General features: G+C 42.3%; 1 protein-coding gene across 1 annotated transcript in view; it reads left to right on the top strand.

The window, feature by feature from the left end:
* The first annotated feature begins 1,607 nt into the window (after nt 1-1,607).
* LOC138627105 (prickle-like protein 1) overlaps nt 1,608-10,682 on the top strand; it is a 28,964-nt gene continuing 19,889 nt past the window's right edge. The window contains exon 1 of the mRNA XM_069709204.1: nt 1,608-1,861. The gene's annotated coding sequence lies outside the window, so the exon portion shown is untranslated. The remainder of the gene's footprint in view (nt 1,862-10,682) is intronic.

Here is a 10,682-nt window from a genome sequence, read left to right as displayed (position 1 = left end):
CGGTTTGTTAACTGCTGTTTTGAAGTCTCATGTCTGGCATTTTGTCCGTCGCCACCTTGGTTTGATGGAGCCAGGAGGGACAAGCTGGGGAAGAGCGAGGAGGGGAACTGACTGACAATAGGAGGACATTATGCCCCACCCGCCAATGTAGGCAACCCCAGGCATGTCAATCAGATGAGGAAGGCCTCCTAACATACTTCTCTTTGAGGCTAAATATCTAATTATTTATGGCCCTATTTTTCAGAAGTACCATTTGGCTCTATAATGACTTGTAGAAAAATATTATTGACTTTTCATTTAATAAGTATTTTGAGCTAGAGGGTTTTTGGAGCCAGAGCCTCAGTGGTATTGCACTTTAAGACACTTCCACACTGACTTCACTTTTCAGACCTGGAGACGATGTCCATTTTTATGTACAGTCTATGGTTTTGACAAACATGCTTGCAGAAACTTCAATTTGTTCCCCATGGTTTTATCCTGCACTGTCTGTATGTTCCACAAGTGAGCAGCTTCAGTGATGTTAAAAGATGGGAATGTGACAGAACAAGTTTTAAGCTTTGAAAATAAAACTGGGTCCCAGAGTAAAACATTAAATTACTGCCATAGGCACTGATGGAAAAGTTAACCTTTTTCAACAGGGACAGTGGAACCATTTTATAACCTCAATGTGTGCAGGGAAGGATATGTAGGACATTTACAGCTACCTTGCTTTAGTATTGTGCATCTCCACCTGCGCAAAACCACATGAATTGACCACTGATGTTATACATTTGGGGTGTAAACATCAGTTGCTGTTAAGGCAGGCATCTTTTGTCATTCACTTTCCATAAAGCAGCAGGTGTTCTTGAATATTGATTAATAGCCTATTGAATAACATACCATTCAGAACATGACAAACTCAAACCTGACGGTTCGCTATGATGTGTGTTTCAGGGGGCTAGAGTGTGGTGTATGCATGGAGCATAAAGTATGTCATACATGCCACAGGCAGGAAGGGAAACCTTCACCGCCTTCATAAATCAATGGCCATAAATGTAATGGTCAATGTGGGAGTCTTTCGGATTTTGTCCACCCAATCAAAAATCCCTTGTAAAAGTCTTTGTGCATAATTTATGAAGAAGAAGAAAACCCAAGGACATTTTATGACACAATTGCTGCTGTATTGCACTAATGAGTGTATGTGACAAGTGTGCTATATATTTTTACCGTGGTATTTTTTTAGGGCCATATCACCGACACTGATCTTCTCATACTTTGGTATTGTCAACTCCCACATTCAAAATAGGAACCTTGTTTTTCGAAATATAGACCATATACATGCACTTATACTTCCAAAAAATATAAACTCATGCCTTGGATAAAGTATGCTTTCTGCCTGCAAGTAAGAAGGAGGGTGAGGCGAGTGTGTGTGTGTGTGTGTGTGTGTGTGTGTGTGTGTGTGTGTGTGTGTGTGTGTGTGTGTGTGTGTGTGTGTGTGTGTGTGTGTGTGTGTGTGTGTGTGTGTGTGTGTGGAGGAGGAGGGGGCGCTCTACGTTTAAGCCAATAGGCGCAGTGCAGCGTTAATGTCATTTCTGGCCGCTTTAACGTGGTGCCAGAGCTGCGCAGCGCTCAGCCCTGGTGAGCGTCCTTCACTCTCTCTCACTCTCTCTCCCTCTCTCTCTCTCTCTCTCTCTCTCTCTCTATCTATCTCTCTTTCTCTCTTACCAAGATCATGCACCCAAAGACTCCATCACTGAGCTGATTCAGGACTCCGAGTTGTGTTTGTCGTTTGCAGTCGGCCCGGATGCCTCCTCAGTCGTGATTATATCTTGATAAAGGGAATATTGAAGGCGCCCCTTGACCGAGTAGTTTCGTCTTAGAGGTAAGTTATTTGACTCATATGATAAGATAATTATTATTAAAGTAAAAGAGCAATATTAATAGTTTTTAAGAGTTGCAAACTTTGGTGCATGAGGTTTTTAATAGATCATGAAAAAGTGCTCAGTGAAGCCTCATGTTTGCTTTCATATTTTGGAAATCATCATGCATCAAGAAGATCAAGAGAAGGAAATGATTTGTCTCTCCATAACTTCATGGCCAGACACACCAAAAACAAGAAGAAAAGAGTTAGCTGAGGCTCTGTGATATATTTTCCCTGAAGGAGAAGAGAGAGAAAAAGTGACTCTTTGGCTGAGTCGAGGGGGATTTTAACTTAAAACGTGTGTGTGCGTAAAGACACATTTAATGGAGGGGTGCGTTTTGGTTTCCAGATGTGTGGACTCAGCTGTTGCTTGTCACTCAGGTGGGCTCTCTCGCTTTCTCTCCCGGTCTGTCTGCTCTTTTTCCTCTCTTTACGAGTTCCGTCCATGTCTCTTGAACTCCTCAGAGTCACAACTGCGTTTAGAGACCAGAGCCCCAAAATCCATAGAAACATGACAACGTGTAGCCACATCAGTTCCACCACACAGAACAATTGACTGAAGTGAAGCATTTTTAAAAAATATTCAATCACACTTTAGACTTAAATCGAATTTTTTTTTTTTAGATAAATGTAAAATCTTTGGAGAAATAAATACTCTTTCATTAAAATTAAATTCTGACTGTAATTTTTAATTTTAACTTTAATTACATGAAATGTAGTTAAGGAGCAGAAAATAAAATGCTTAAACTCTGAATATGGGTCTTATAGTGACGTGTTAAGGTGGACTTTCAGTGCTGTGTGATCTGTAATGAAGCCAGTGGTGGCACCTAGTGGTGGGAGAGATTTGTAATGATGCTGCATTGAGAGCTTTTGGATGTTCCATTATTTCTGCATGTTATATTTTTGCATTTAATTTTTGCAAATGAATTTACATTTATCTGCTTGTTTAAAGTCTTTAGTTTGTTATTTTGAAGCTTACTTTCTCCATCAGTGCTCTCAGTCCCATAAAGGCTGCCTGTAAACGGCCTTGTTGATCCAGGATCAGAGCAGCCGAGGATCAGGTGACTGAGGTGTATTCCCCCTCTGTGGGAGGCCAGTCAGCCACACTATGCTACACTTTGCTGGGGGTATACACTCTGCAATGCTAAGCCTTTGTTAATGAGTATGTGTGTGTGTGTGTGTGTGTGTGTGTGTGTGTGTGTGTGTGTGTGTGTGTGTGTGTGTGTGTGTGTGTGTGTGTGTGTGTGTGTGTGTGTGTGTGTGTCCTTGTCTGTGTGTGGTACTGGGTTTTAAGTGCTGGGTGTCCATTACGTTGTATGCTTGTGTGTTTTTCTGTGCGTCTGCATGTCTGTCCCCACTTATGTGTTCATGCATGTGTGTGTGTGTGTGTGAGATAGAGAGAGATAGGTGTTTGGACTCAGGAGTTAAGCTGCTGTTAATTGGTCAGCCATTTGGACCACATGGTAGAGTCAAGTCAGGCAGTAGCTGAAATGATCTGCATGCTTGGTTTGACTACTGCCTGCTTTGGGATGCAACACTGATTGCTTCTATTAAATGCTTAACAGGTTCTTTTGTCTACTCACACACACACACACACACACACACACACACACACACACACACACACACACACACACACACACACACACACACACACACATCACTGTGGATCATCAAGTATGTTTCAATTAATAGACCTAGTTTTTTGGAAAACACTTTTCATCATTACTCTTTTAAATATGCAGCAGCTGGTTATCTTGGCTTAAATACTAGAAACAGCTATCCAGGCTCTGTTCAACAGTTACAAAGCTCCCTAATATCCCATAATGTGTTCATTTGATCTAAACAAGTGTGTAGTCTAGCTGTCACTACGACCGCTGCCTTTGGCAGGGACCCAGCAAAGAAATGTGTGTGAAACATAACAAACCATTAAACCAAGAATTGTCATTTTTCCACTTTTTTCAACAATTTAAATGAGACACAACTTGTTTTCAACTAATTTTGTCAGCTTTGGACAGAACCAGGCTCACTGATTCCCCCCGTTTCTGATTGTTGTACTAAGCTCAGCTAGGCTTCATTTTCACCAATACAGACACAAGAGTTAGTCTTATCTCGACGAGAAAGCTAATACGAATATTTTCACAAAATTAAGATAATTAGAGGCCTTTACGTTCCTAATGGAGCCGTTTGCAGGATTTAGTTGCATCTAGCGGTCAGATTGCGAATTGCAAATGCCAACAGATGCCCCTAAATCTGACACACTGGTCCTTTAATGGTGAGGATTGATAAAGGGTCTTTGCTAACTTAATGAACAAAAAGGTTGATTTTGATTAAACATGTCCAGTGACAAAGGGAGGAAAATGTTCCAGCTGAAGAGGATATGAAGCGGATTTGAAAGAGATGACTTCAAGTTTCAACAAACGATAGAATGACTGGATGTCATACAACGATGGGTCTAGCTTGAACAGGAGAAGTAAATAGATCATGAGTACATTCTTGACTCTTTGTTTCATCGCTTTCATGAATGCTGTGCTGACTTTTTGTTTGTGGACAAATTTCTAAATTGACAGATTCATTTTTCAAACAGCGTCTCTCCATTAGAAGCACGAAACTTCATCCTGCAGTGCTTCATTTTTCTCATATGCAACCCAGATTCTCAATCTCCAGTGGGGTTTGAGTGCCAGAGAGGAAATCCAGCCTGGAGATTGTTTTGATATTGTTGGACACTTTCCTGGAAAACCTTTTTGCTCAGCGACCGAGGGTGTTCTGGATTTAGAGCCATTGGCTCCTCGGCTAAAACACCTCATCTGATCACAGCAGTAAAGCTGTTTGAAGAGCTCAAGATGTGCTGCGTTTAAATTTTTGGGTGTTTGAAATAGAAGAATTCTGCTACTTATTAAATGGACAGTGGAGCATGTCCTCACATTTACACAGAGTAATGGCGTTTACCTCGAGGGTGGTTTGCTGCTGGCTTCAGGGGGGTCGTGCAGCATTCACACACTTCCTGTGTCCCGATGTTTGACTTGGAGCGCAGTTTGGCATGAGATTAAATAAATGTAACTAATAAGAAACACAAGCACAAATGTGAAGGGTGTGTGTGTGTGTGTGTTTGTGTGTGTGTCTGCAAGAAAAAAAATCCCTCCATCTATTAGTAAGTCAACACTGTTCTGCCTGTACGCCTCAGTCAGCCTAATACCTCAGACCAACATGTGTACACACAGGCAAGTTTGTTCTGTCATACTAGAATAAATCAAGTGTGGGGTTGTGCAAATCATTCCAAACCTCAGAAAACACACCCTCTCACACACACACAACACACACAAATATACAGTACACACACACACACACACATGCTTGCCAAGCTACTATCCGCTGTAGTTGTGTGTCAGGGGCCAAACAGTGAGAGGCCAATTACTGAACTGGAGAAACAGACCAGTGTTCAATGAAGAACAGACTTTTCTTGGAAGAATATAAGATGATAATAATATGAATTTTACATGGGAACCACCCAGTTTTAACAGTTACCAGCAGTGTTAGCACTTGTGCTTCGGGAAGTTGCAGGCAAAGTGCTTAAAAACTTGAAGGTCATTTATCATATTGGTATTGTTATATATTGATTTTTGTTGTTGTTGAGTAGATCAGATAAAAGAAGAACACTGGGGTTGCCATAAAGGGTTGTGAGACACTATCTTTTTACCATCTCCCAACATTTTACAGACTAAATGGCTGACCAAGAGATCAATTACTATTCCTTTTTTCTTTCTTTTTCACTCCATGTGATGGAAATGCCCATCAGGCATCTGTTTTGGTCTGGTCATCCCATGTGTGTGTGTGGGGACTGGAACGGTAGTCCTTGATCCACAAACACTAATCGTGAGCCTTTTGCTCATTGAGTGGTTTCAGACCAAACCCTGCAGGCCACATTGGCTCCACAAGCCTGGTATTATGGTCAGCTTGTGGGGAAGAAAAGTAATCCAGGGCTTAGAAGAATATCAGACACTAAGTAATGGACTCCGAGAGGGAGTTGCACTCAACTCTGTCAAAACTTGCAGCCCCGCTGAAATAAAGTTGCCCGCAGCGCTTGATAAGCGATGCAAAGCTGCAGCGTTGTTGAGAGTTCCCACCTCGTGCCTGCGAGTGAGAGTCGATTTGGCACCAACTTAATTACCTATACACACAGCTCTATTTGATGATGATTAAAGCCACTGACACACACACACACACACACACACACACACACACACACACACACACACACACACACACACACACACACACACACACACACACACACCTGCCCAGACAGTGCCAGTCGCCAGTCGCAGTAGTTTAGGAGACATTAAAGATGATGATTATTAGATGATAATAATTAAAAGGCTTTAAAGCTCAAGTAAACAGTATAGATAGAAGCAGAGTCACATATAGGGAGACAAGATCGCTCTGCAACAACCACGTAATTATTCCCAGTCAAATGACCACCCTGAGGCAGGAGACAAATGATAGCTTTTCGTTCTGTTTTTGATTGAGAAAACACACATAAAAAAGTCTCCATAACAGATACTGGGTTGTTGGGAGTTACATCAGTCAGACAGTATTGCTGCTGTGTGATGTGAAAACCTCAGAGCTCCAATTTTGGTGATCTTCTTTCACAGTTTGATGTATGATGGTTTGAGGTTTTCACTTCAGCCGAAGGACAAACCTTTCGAAATCCACAGAAAATTTGGCAGAAGGGCTTTGTCACAGTGGCAGAAATAATCTGTTGTTGTTAAAAAGATGACACTTTTGGGTGTTTATTGCAACATACAAAAGTGACTTTGTTAGCCAAGTGAACGTGCAGCAACACCTACTCTTTTTGTGCTTGAAAAAAAATGGAATTTATAAAAACAACATAATCATAATGTTTTCCAAAATCAGTATATAGGAAAAACATTTTTATTTGTGATTCTGAGATCTGTGTTTGTGTGCATCAGGAAACATGAGTTAGCTTCTGCCTCCCCTCCTTAAATTGGTGTCACGTATTAGACATTGTGTTCCTGAGGCTGAGACGAGCTCCTGGACTGAATATCTCAACTCGACATCGAGGACAGTCTGTTCTTCTCCTTCCTTTTACTGCATTTTCATCCGTCTTTCCTCTTTCTCGCTCACCTCTGTATTATTTGAACATTTCGCCTCTAAAGCCTTAGGTGATACGGAAAGTTCTCGTGAATCCAACTAGTCCATGAACGATTTATTGACAATCTGCTTCAGTAAGCAGGAGCAGATGCAGTAGAGAAGACATGTGAAGCTTTGTAAAAAAAAAAAAAATGCAAGTAGGACAATTTCAGGGAGTCATCCCGATGATGAAACTCTCAGTTAACGCTGCGTTGGGTGGTCGCCTGTCTCTGTAGGGGTCTCTGGGGACCTGCCCTATCTGTCACTGCATCTCCATGTTGCCTCACATCGTCTCAAAGGAATACCAGCCTCTTTAATTCATTCTGAGGGGAAATGGCTCCGTCCAATCTGATGCCACTCGGAGTCCGGAAATGGCATGTTGTGATAAACAGCGTGGGCGGGAAAGATTACAGGATTTTCACCAAATTCACCAAAAGCTGCACATTCGCTGGAGTACTTACAGGAGTCCAGCTCTAAGTATTAAATGGTGTGTAAAGCTGCTGTGTAACATGAAAGGGGTCAATCTCATTGCCAAATTTACAGAGAAATATCTCCCCAATCTGAAGATTATTTTAGCTCTACAAAGAGTTTTTAGCATTATTCATGTTCTTAGGCCCACCCTCGATGTTTGGGTTCACTCATCAGTCTCATAGACCACAGCAGATGTTACCATTCTCTAAAAATCCGCTGTATGCTTCATGGACAGCACCAAACAGCAATGTCGGGACAACATAGTGGATCGTTTAGCAGCTAATGAGCTAAATTTGATATATTTTCCCATCAGGAGTTGGTGGGGATGCAAAATGAGAGATACATGGAGAGTGAATAATTAAAGCTAATAATTCTTTGTATCTACTGAATGTGTACAAAATGTCACATCCAGATCTTATTTCTGCAGCCCCCTCCTGGCCAAACATAATGCTTTTTTTTCGCAGGTTTCAATTAAAATTTACTTCTGCACAAACAATGCCAGTCAGCTCTAGATAGGACCTGCTCCTCAAAGGGAAGTCTTTTTCATAAGAGGCATAACTTGATCATATATATGACACCCTTTTTAAACAGGTCACTAACTGCCTTTATCTTTCAGCTCGGACAATTTCACCTTCAAGAGATGGAGAATTTAACAGATATTAACCCGTAGAGGTTAGCTGATAAAGTCTTGGGTGTTTTCCAAATGCTCTTTGCAAAACCCATACAAACAGTGATTTGACTATCTGGGTTGTGACGCTGTGGTTTTGTTTCGTGCCTGTGAAAAGGAGCTTAAATTGGCACTTGTATTAATGAAGTGGTAAATAAATGTCTTTTGTGTTTGCACAAATGACCTCAAAAACCAGACAGTAAACTGGGGGGCAAGGCGTTCATTATCTTGAACCAGCCAACCGTGAAATCCAACATGTGGGGCCCTGCTTAAGTGTTTGGGCATGTATGTATCCTGTGTGCATTTGTGTATGTTTTTATTACATTATATATTATACTTTACATGCGTCTGTAAGAGTGTGTGAACGGCTGCGTTTGCATGTTTCCTTATGAGAAGGACTTCCCTGCAGGGCCTTTTTCAGACATCTGTTCGGGGATGGACAGCTTATATCTCCAAGTAATATGTGCTGTTAAGCCCCTGGGAGCCGCTGCCGTGCACATCATTACAACCCTCCTCAGGCTTTGCTTGGAACTTCGCTGAAACCCTATCGTTTGGTTCAGAGGGATACAAATATGCTGTATATCCTTTTATACTACTTCCTCCCCAGATCGTCTCCCATCTGTTGCAGATTAGTCTTCAGTGTGTGTTTAGAGAGCAAAGCCCGTCGCCGAGCGGGACTGATAGTAAACCCAGAAGGTTTTAGTCAGAACTGTCAGGTAGGTCTGAATTAACAGAGAGGCCAACTGAGGATATGGCTGGCTGAGAGGAGAGGCGAGCAGGAGGTGGGAGTTTGGAGGGGAGAGCGAGCGAGAGAGAGCGAGAGGCACACAGGGAGAGGGTGAGACCGGCTCCAAGATTACACAGTGAGCCCACCAAACGGTTCGTCTGTTTACCCATGAACCTCAGGCCCGCTACTCGAGGGTCAGTGTGGAATGCCAACAGCGGCTGCCTGGCCAAATTCAACCACAGTCCCTGGGAGAGGAGGGAGACAAACATCCCGCAAAATGGCCAGTCACGCCACTTTCCCTGTGATAGTGAGTTTATTTAAGCACACAGCTCAAAGCAACTTTCATGTAACACATAGCCTCGATATGTGTCGCCCACGTGGCGTCCAAACCCGCCACCAAAATGTAAGCGTTACCGTGCTGAGCTCAGCTGATATCGCTCAGCTGTTTTGTTATGTGTCCCCTTTCAAAAAGTAACCCACATCAAGCTAAACAACAACAAAAAAGCACTTTGGGAGTGCATCATGGAACCACAGGCTATATGGTTTCTCACACACACCCTTTTCGGACACTGTGCTGCTGCTTTGAGAACTATGCCAGCCCATTTAGGCCAAACTGCAGCCTGAGTGTAACAAAGTGCCTGAGGCTGCGAACTTGGTCGGACCCGTCTTTCCCACCTCTTGTTGTGTTTCCAAATGCTAAATTATGGGAGAGTGAGGGTGCGGGTTGTGTAATGCACAGCCGGTTCATGCACGTGTGCGTGTGTGTGTGTGTGTGTGTGTGTGTGTGTGTGTGTGTGTGTGTGTGTGTGTGTGTGTCCGCTTGACTGATGTGCCATTCCTCCAGGGTCTTGTCATTAAGCCTCTGTGTACACAACCCCAATCCCTGGCCTACATCTATCTCTTGTACAAAATTCATGGGGGATTCACATACACACTCACACAAATAACAGCTTTCCCATACTAACTGTGATGCAACGCCGCTGCTTTTCTTGCATGATATGTCATCAGATGGAGCTGGTTTCACATTTATGTCTCTCTGTTTTTGTTATTTTTAAATGGATTTTGTTTTTCATGGGGAATCTAGTTTGAGTGGCAGTGCTCATTAAAAGCGCCATCTTATCTGTTTCTTTTGGCTGAAACATGTGACACATTGTAAATTCATCAAATGGATACTTCAAGCGGTAGTCAGACTTCGTGAATAGGAATAACTATGCTGCGTAACTTATCGTGCAGTCAGGTAGAAATAAAAGTTGATTTCTACAAGGTGCAGCTGGAGGGTGTCACTTAAAATTTTCTGTCAACAAGCAGGAGATGAACTGCTTTCTGTCAGCCTTTAAATATTGCTGCTAATATATATATATATGTGTGTGACTTTTTCTTGAAAGCAGCTAGAATCTATATCACTATTTCTGTTACTATTCGTTGTTTTTTACAGTTTGTAGGCTCGACATCAGGTGTTCAATACAAGTATGTGCTTTATTTCCCATTTCAAAAATACAAATTAGCAGCAGATTTTTCCTGTCAACAATAATAACTTTCGACATCTTGCATTTTTTTTATCATCGGCCGCTCCCTCACCTCCGTCCTGGGGTGAAATATCTGCTCCTTCTCTTCTGTGGAGCTTCACTTTGAGACTCAAGTTTGTACGCGAGGCAATGTGATCGCATGCAGCGGCCTGGGATTTTATTAAAGACGCTTCGAAACCACACACACACACACACACACACACACACACTCCTTTCAAAGTGGTGGTTAAAACGTCCTCT

Source organism: Brachyistius frenatus, unplaced genomic scaffold (assembly GCF_029030835.1).
Source record: "Brachyistius frenatus isolate BFR_SWC_R1_liver_20210118 unplaced genomic scaffold, ASM2903083v1 Contig_81, whole genome shotgun sequence".
Classification (NCBI taxonomy): domain Eukaryota; kingdom Metazoa; phylum Chordata; class Actinopteri; family Embiotocidae; genus Brachyistius; species Brachyistius frenatus.
The sequence above is the reverse complement of the archived record's forward strand: the minus strand, read 5'-3'. Positions and strand labels throughout refer to the sequence as shown.